This window comes from Podarcis pityusensis (assembly GCF_964106645.2).
Source record: "Podarcis pityusensis genome assembly, chromosome: 3".
NCBI classification, from domain to species: domain Eukaryota; kingdom Metazoa; phylum Chordata; class Lepidosauria; order Squamata; family Lacertidae; genus Podarcis; species Podarcis pityusensis.
In genome coordinates this window covers 41,571,409-41,578,928 of record NC_138026.1, presented here as the reverse complement: position 1 = coordinate 41,578,928, position 7,520 = coordinate 41,571,409, and the positions used below count along the sequence as shown (strand labels likewise).

Genomic DNA, 7,520 nt, shown 5'->3' with positions numbered 1-7,520 from the left:
GATCCTTCCCTCTAATTAAACCACACACAAATACAACATGGAGAAATCCGATGCTATTGATATAAGCTCTGTGTTTATTACGATATTTTAGGCACTTTATTAAAGTGGACTGTCCTTCCCAGCAAGATAGTAGATAAGCTCCCTAAGAACAATAATATCAACCAGAAGCATCACAAAAAGGAATTTCCCAAGGCCAGAGTTGGCTTGAAATTGGCTCTGTTGGTTTATACAGCACCCAAAGCTCAGTTAAAGGCTCAGGCTTTTTAACCCAAGCTGACATTAGTTTAATTCAATGATCCCAGCTCTTGGGCAGGCTTTTCCACAAACCATTTCCCTTTCCCTGACTGACACACAGTAGCTACCCACAGAAAGCAGAACTGTGGCCGGGACAAATGTACAAATGCATCCAGCACCAAGCTACAAAATGGCTGCTCACAGGGGTGGACTTGCAAATATGGCAACTATTCACAGCAGCTGCCCACTAGACAACGCAAAAGAGAGGCCCACACACTGCAACTGCTCACCAGCCTGGAGCCTGCACAACACAGTTTTGCAGATAAACGCAAGCACCGACATGCAGATCACCAACATGCATACAGCTCCTACATGCAGAGGTGTGCACAGAAGCAGACTACATATATGTGCACACAAGATGCCCACACCTATTTCAACCAACCACAGCATGCTGCTCAGCACAGCGTCCGTGATAGACAGCTGCACAAACATGCTTGGCAGCCAGCTGGACAGATGCACACAGCAGCTGCCCCACCCCAAGGTGTGCAGCAGCAGCTCAGAAACATGCACACAGTGACCCACAAGCATCTACCCACCTACAGTAGTTGCCTGCTGAATCAGGCACAGGAGTTGCCCGTGCACACATCTACAACAGCAGCTCAAATGAATGCACAACTCCATGCGGTGGCTGCCTGCACTACTGCACTCCGCGGCTGCCCATAGTAGCTCCCCCCCCACAGATATGCACAGCAGCAAACAAATGCATCTGGCTTGGCTATCAGGAAGCATGGTCCACCCATATAAAATACTAGGCTCTCCCATCCCCCCCCTCCTTTTAACATTTAATAATTAATTAAAGTGTCTGTTCGTAACTGGCCCCCTTCTTTAAGAAGACAACAGAAGGGCATGCTCTGGATTTATTAACCATATTAAGATGCTTGCTATTTTATCTTCAACTCCACTGTAATTATTCTAGACTCTGAGTTGCTTCCTCCTCTACCACCATGGAGAGAGAAAAAGGAACACAGCAAATCAGAAGCATGCCCAAAGACACTGAAAACAAACAACCATAAAAGTGAAATATGAATAAGATCCAAAAATGCACAATAAGTTCATACAATAAAATGCATAATGCAAAAATAACTACATTCCCATGGAATCCTCTGCATGTTTAGTTGGATGCAAATCCCACAGTGTTCAACTGGGCTTACTTCCAGGGAGTGTGTATACCTCAGATCTGGGGCCAAATGCAGCCCTCCAGACCTCTATATCTGAACTTCAGGACTCTCCCTTGGCCACACGCCCCTCTCCCAGGCTACAGATTCCACTGGTCTGTTCTGCATTGTCCTTGAGTGCCTCTGGCTGGCTGGGATGTGTCTCATTGACCTTTGTCAATGCCTTTTGTTTGCCTGGATGTAGAGGTGTGCATATGGGATTTAAAAACAACGACAACCTGTGACTTTTGCATGACCTTACTGTACAAAGGTAAGAGTCACATCTGTTTCTCCACCCACTTTCGTCTTCGGCTCCACGCAATATTGGCATGCAGCCCTCAGAAGACTGACTGGCCATGAGGAATGCAGCCCCTGTTCTGAAATAAGATTCACTGCTCCATATATGTATGACTGAAGTCACATAGCAACTGGCCTAAGGTCACCCAGATTGTGAATTACGTGGGGCCTCATGCCATCCATTTATTTACTCTATAACATTATCTGGACAGTGTCCATGTGACAAGAGAAGGATGAAATTACAGGTACACATAAGTAATACAAATTACTGATAAGCCTCCTCTCCCAGTCAGCAAGTTCAGCAAAGGTGCAGAAGTCCCATTCACCTTTTTCTTTGACTGAATGTGCCTTAATATTTTACCATTGTCTATTCTACTTTTTTATTTGAGCATAGCTTTTGTATCATTACTAATTAAAGTTATAAGCCAGTCTTTAAAAAAGAAAAGTACCTTAAAGCAACTTACAGCAATATAGCACAAAACAGAACGGAAAACCCCCAAACATTTTAGGTAATAGGGTGTCTTTAATTTAGAAAAAAGGCATATGCAGCTTTACAGGATATTTTCTTTTGCGCAAGTAAATTGTTATGTTACAGTTTAACCTTGTCTGGCAAAGGAATGGAAGTTCTGGCAAAAAGAGGCTTCCTGTGACTTTCCCCACATATCTGAAACTCGATCCATTTGGTCCAGGACCAATCAAACCCACAGATTTTCTCCAGTGACCTCAGTGAAGGGTAAATTAATTGCACTCATCGGTGCCCGTAAGTGGTGTGTGTGCCACAGGTGCCCCTTCAATCACCAAAATGACAACATATACACGGCATGAACGCAGCCTTTTTCTTTTCCGACACCTCTGTACAATCAAAGTTTGAAACCCGGCTGGAGCTCCTTTAAGACATCCTGGCCCCAGTGCTGTCAGCCATATGTTCCTCCATCAACTGGAACTACAAACCTCTGTAACTGTATGACTTACACTGCGCTCCGATGTAGCCTGTTCTGCGTTGGCTTTGACTGACAATCTTTGGTCATTGCTACAGATGCCAGAATTTATTTCTTTGAAGTCTTGTGTATTTGGGGCTGGGGGGGGTGGAGGTGGGGGAGGGGAGGGGAGGTGCTTTCAAAGACGTGGCCCAACATTATGTTTTGCATAAGCAGGTTTTGTGCAACATCTGTCACAGCTGTGGCTGATGCACTGACGTCCACTTTCCGTTGTAGTCTATCTTGCTAAATTAAAATCAGCGATGAGGTAACTGTGGACTAATACACAAATCATGCGGCACAGTTGTACTGACCTGCAGCTTTTTGTGGCTGGCTTCAGTAAATGCAGCAGGAGGAAAGGAGGAAATGTCAATGTCCAGACCTCTGGATTTTGGGTCAGCAGACGATTCTGTCACTTCAAGGAAGAAATACAGGATGTTGCAGGGCATGGCTGGCATTCTGCCACTCAATGTAGCAATGGCTTTATAAGAGGGTTAGAAAAATTCCTGGAGGATAAAGCTATCAATGGCTTCTAGTCACAATAGCTATATGTAAACCTCAAGAATCAGATATGGTATGCCCATGAATACAAATTGATGGGGAACAAGAGTAGTAGTAGTAGTAGTAATTTATTATTTATACTCCACCCATCTGGCTGGGTTTCCTCAGCCACTCTGGGCGGCTTCCAACAAAATATTAAAAATACAATAAAACATCAAACATTAAAAACCTCCCTAAACCGGGCTGCCTTTCAGATGTCTTCTAAAAGTAAGATAGTGGGGGAGAATACTATTGCCCTCATATTCTGCTTGTGGTCTTCCAATCGGCAACGGCTGGCCACTGTGGGGAAAAGGAAGCTGGATTAGATGGGTGTTTCCTCTGTTCCAGCATAGTTCTTTTTATGGTGAACCATGGCCTTCTTCTTTAAAGTGATCTAGTGGCAACACACAAGCACATGCACACCATTGTAGCAGCATCATTTGAAAGATATTTTTGCACTCAGAACTTTCCAGAGAGATGTCTAATCATTTCCTGGCCATTAAGCACCATCAAAAAGCCATCAGCCACTCACCAGCACTGGTTTGGCAAATGCCAGCATTGTTTCAAGGCAATATTTTGTGGCAGCTGCAAAGCAATGGCTTTGGTTCACATCTTGTGGGTGCTTGTTCCTCTGTGCTGCTTGACATTGGCCTGTGCAATATCTGTGACTGCTTGACTACCTGCTTTAAAAAATTGCACCATTCTGGGATGCTAGTCTGTTCTCATGCTTCTGTGTCCAGTGACTTGGGATAGGAGACTAATTCAATTCATTTCACTTTTAGAGGTGCATCTATCTAATTTGCCCTTGCACCATTGCACTTGATTCTTGCATCGTTTCCTGAAGCAGACACTCGCAAGTACAACAGGACCTCTGTAAAAATTCTATTACCGTCCCAGGGTCAAAATTATGTAAAACTGAATACCAGTTAACCACTCTTCTGATTTCTTCTCAAAATCATCCCCCAAGCTGCCAAAACCCTGCAAGGGTTCCAGATGTTTGTTTGCAGTGTCAGGTGTGATTTTCTTGGGGGGCGGGGATTACCAGCAGGAAAAAGGTTAAGACACTTTCCCACCACTGCATTTCAACTGAAATCCATAGTCTTCTGAGTGTGCTTTTTGATGTAAAAAAACAAACAAACCCAAAACTGATGGGACTTTAATACATGCATGCATGTAAAGGGCAATTTACATCTTAGGGCCAAAAGAGAGAAAATGACAGGAGATCTATTATCATGCCTCCCACTTTTATTTTGAGGGCAGATAGTACTCACGGGGTGTGGGCATTGATTTGGATCTGGAAAACTAGAAGGAGAAACATATTAACCTTCCCCCAGCAGCACAACCCTGATCCAAATCGCACCTTGCCCTTTTGGAAAAAAATGTATGAACTCCCACTGTCTTATCTAGTTACACCCTTAACATACTTCACTGAAAGGAAATATCAGAGTTGACCTTTTTGTTAATTAAGCTTCGGCAGGACAATCCTGCAAATGTCTGCACAGCTCACCTACCAATGATTGTGTACATATTACTGACTTAAAATTCAGCTAGGGCATTCTTTCTATCAACTTGTATCAGAACAGGTTTGAGAGGGAGTGCATCAAAACATGGTTTTTCATATAAAACACCTGGACAGATAAAGGGAAGAAATGAATTGTGACTAACATTGTGTATGTACACCACTTCCTAAATCAGTATCAGGAGCACACTGGAGTAAATAGGAATCTGTACTCAACCTGTGTGTGTTCTAGCCAAGCCACCAAACTGAAAACGGTGCACTTCGATAGCACTGACAGAATCATTGAAATTTACTATGTACATGGAAGTCACTCACACATAATGACCACAACACTTCATGGCAGAATTTCCATGCTGGAGAATAAACACAAAGCTACTTTTTGGTGTTAGCTTGCTGGCAATTGTTCCACTGTTTACAGTAACACAACTTGATTGTTCATGTGGTTGTAGTACAAAATAGATGTGCAGACTTATAAATGGTTCTAGTAATATTGGAACAGCAAGAGTTGCTCTAAATTTGAGACACTGAGGCTAAACTTGAACCTTAGATGAGGTGGGAAGGGCTGGACAGAGTTGTATAGTCATATGCTGTATGCCAGAACACCACCTCATACCATTTGTTGTCAAAAATTAAGGGCCATAGTCTGCAGCAATGGTCACCCTTGCTCAACCTAATAGCCTTGAGCATTACATATGAAGCACAGAATTGACTATGTCCCACTTCAGAGTGGCAAAAGACCTCATATGTCATAGATGTGATGAACAGAGAGGGAAAGGCATGTGCCTCTGGCTGTTCCTGGGTTACTAACTAGAGCTGAATTGGATTCCACTTACGACACAAGGGGGATTCTTCCACCCAGTCCTATGAGCTGCTTGTGAAAGTGGAGTGCCTAAAAGACTTGGGGTTTTGGAGAGACTGACACTTAAGTAAGAATAGCTTGGCCATGCTCCAGAGTTTGCAACAAAAGGGAACAGCAACGCACTATGCTGTCTGACAGAAGTAAGAAAGCAGAGCTGTTGAAATGACAGACATGATTGCTAAAGTCTGCTAAAGAGATAACAACACTTCCACATGAGAAGGAGGGTGAGGAGAGAGAGAGAGAGAGAGAAAAGAAAGAAACCCAGAGCAGCTGTTAGACACAAAAGGATCTTTGGCTGTGATAAAGAATTTCTCAGCAGGCGGATAATTAGACAGAATCCAGGCACCAGTCAGCAATCAATGCCACATTACGTGAATAGAAAATAAAGAAAACCTAAGGAGAACCTGTTTTCTTATTTTAATTTATTGCCCACCCTTCACCTTAAGGGCCTAGGGTGGATTACAGCAATTTAAAATACAACACAGAAGGGACATGAATGTTTCCCCCCATAAATACAGTTCACGTCATAGTACAAAGCATGTTTGCTATGGCTGTATGTTCTTCTGTATCTTGGTTATACTGAAGTAAATGTTATGTGTGGCTTCATAGATACACATAAGATGACAGCTGTGTGCATGGGATGTGCAAAAGGTGTGTACATTTGCACCATCCTTCTTGCTACCTCATTACACCTATGCAGTCACAGGAATCCAAAGATCTCCGCAAGTATCACACGGGGTTTGTTTGCCTTCATTGAGAGCACATTTATTTCATGAATGGGCGAATTCTTAAGGCCACAGTCTTTCAAAAACTGTCAGACATTTTAACCATCAAAAGATGTGGGAGAAAGATTGCTGCTGCTGGCATCTCTCTGTCTTGAAAGACAATGGAGTGTGCCTCTGGGGGTGAAGCCAAACTGTTGCGTTGGCAGCGCCAAAGTGACCTCTCCGGGGTGCAAGCCTGGGTAATGTGTATGGAGGTCCTGGCTACCCAAACAAGACTCCTCTCTCGGCCTTGCTGATGTGGTCCAAAGGACAGTAGAAAAATATGTCTGGCACAAGCTTGGCTGCAGGAGCTGCTGGATAGGAGTACAAGGTGCCATCCAACCGCCTTAGAAACTCCACTATGGATTTGTGTAGAGTTTATTCCTTAGCCTTTTCTTCTACCAAAGATGGCCCACAAGGCAATGAATGTTAAGGTCAGGATTTTCCTTCTCCTAGATGGGCTACCTTTCCAGGTTGATGAGCCCCATCTGCCCCTCACTTCCCTCTACAGCATGTAGAAAAACTGCCTTAATGACCATTGGACTCACTATTGGTCTCATCTGCTCAATCTGCCAGAGCCTATCTTTGCATGCAGGGAAATGCAAGTGTTTGAGACCCATTGGCTCCCTCACCTGGTGCAGTTGGCCAGTCGGAGTCATCTCCCAGGGTGCAGCCGCTGTTGCATGCTAACAACTTCTAGGAGCCACAGTAGATTCTTAGGAGCATGCTTTCTTACAATCTAAGCCAATTATGCTTAACACATCTACATGGAACAAGAGGCACTGAAATCAGTGGCTCTGGCTTCCTGGTACATTGGTTCATTTCAGAACTCTGAATGTTCCTGTGCAGATAATATCTCTGTCTCTCTCATATAACTCGTGTCTGCATATGTATTTGACAACATCTCATCAACATTTGGAGAGAGATCATGTTCATACTGAGATTAGGATGCGCTGTCCCTGCCTGGAATGTCACTTGATAGGTTCCAGCAATGCTCCTCCCTGCCCTGCTTCAAGCACTTCGACATTTGCTGATGACTCTGTGGATAACTGGCATGATTTGCGATGTGCTTCTTAGCAAGCTGAGCAGCAGAATACACTAATGTGGAGAGATTTG

The 7,520-nt window shown here is 43.8% G+C and overlaps 1 long non-coding RNA gene across 1 annotated transcript; it reads right to left on the bottom strand.

The window, feature by feature from the left end:
* Positions 1 to 774: 774 nt before the first annotated feature.
* Positions 775 to 7,214, bottom strand: LOC308472575. Its single transcript, XR_013983587.1, has 3 exons — positions 7,037 to 7,214; positions 3,037 to 3,203; positions 775 to 1,287 (listed from the first exon to the last, which is right to left on the bottom strand). It is a non-coding gene; the product is annotated as an uncharacterized lncRNA (long non-coding RNA).
* Positions 7,215 to 7,520: the final 306 nt, after the last annotated feature.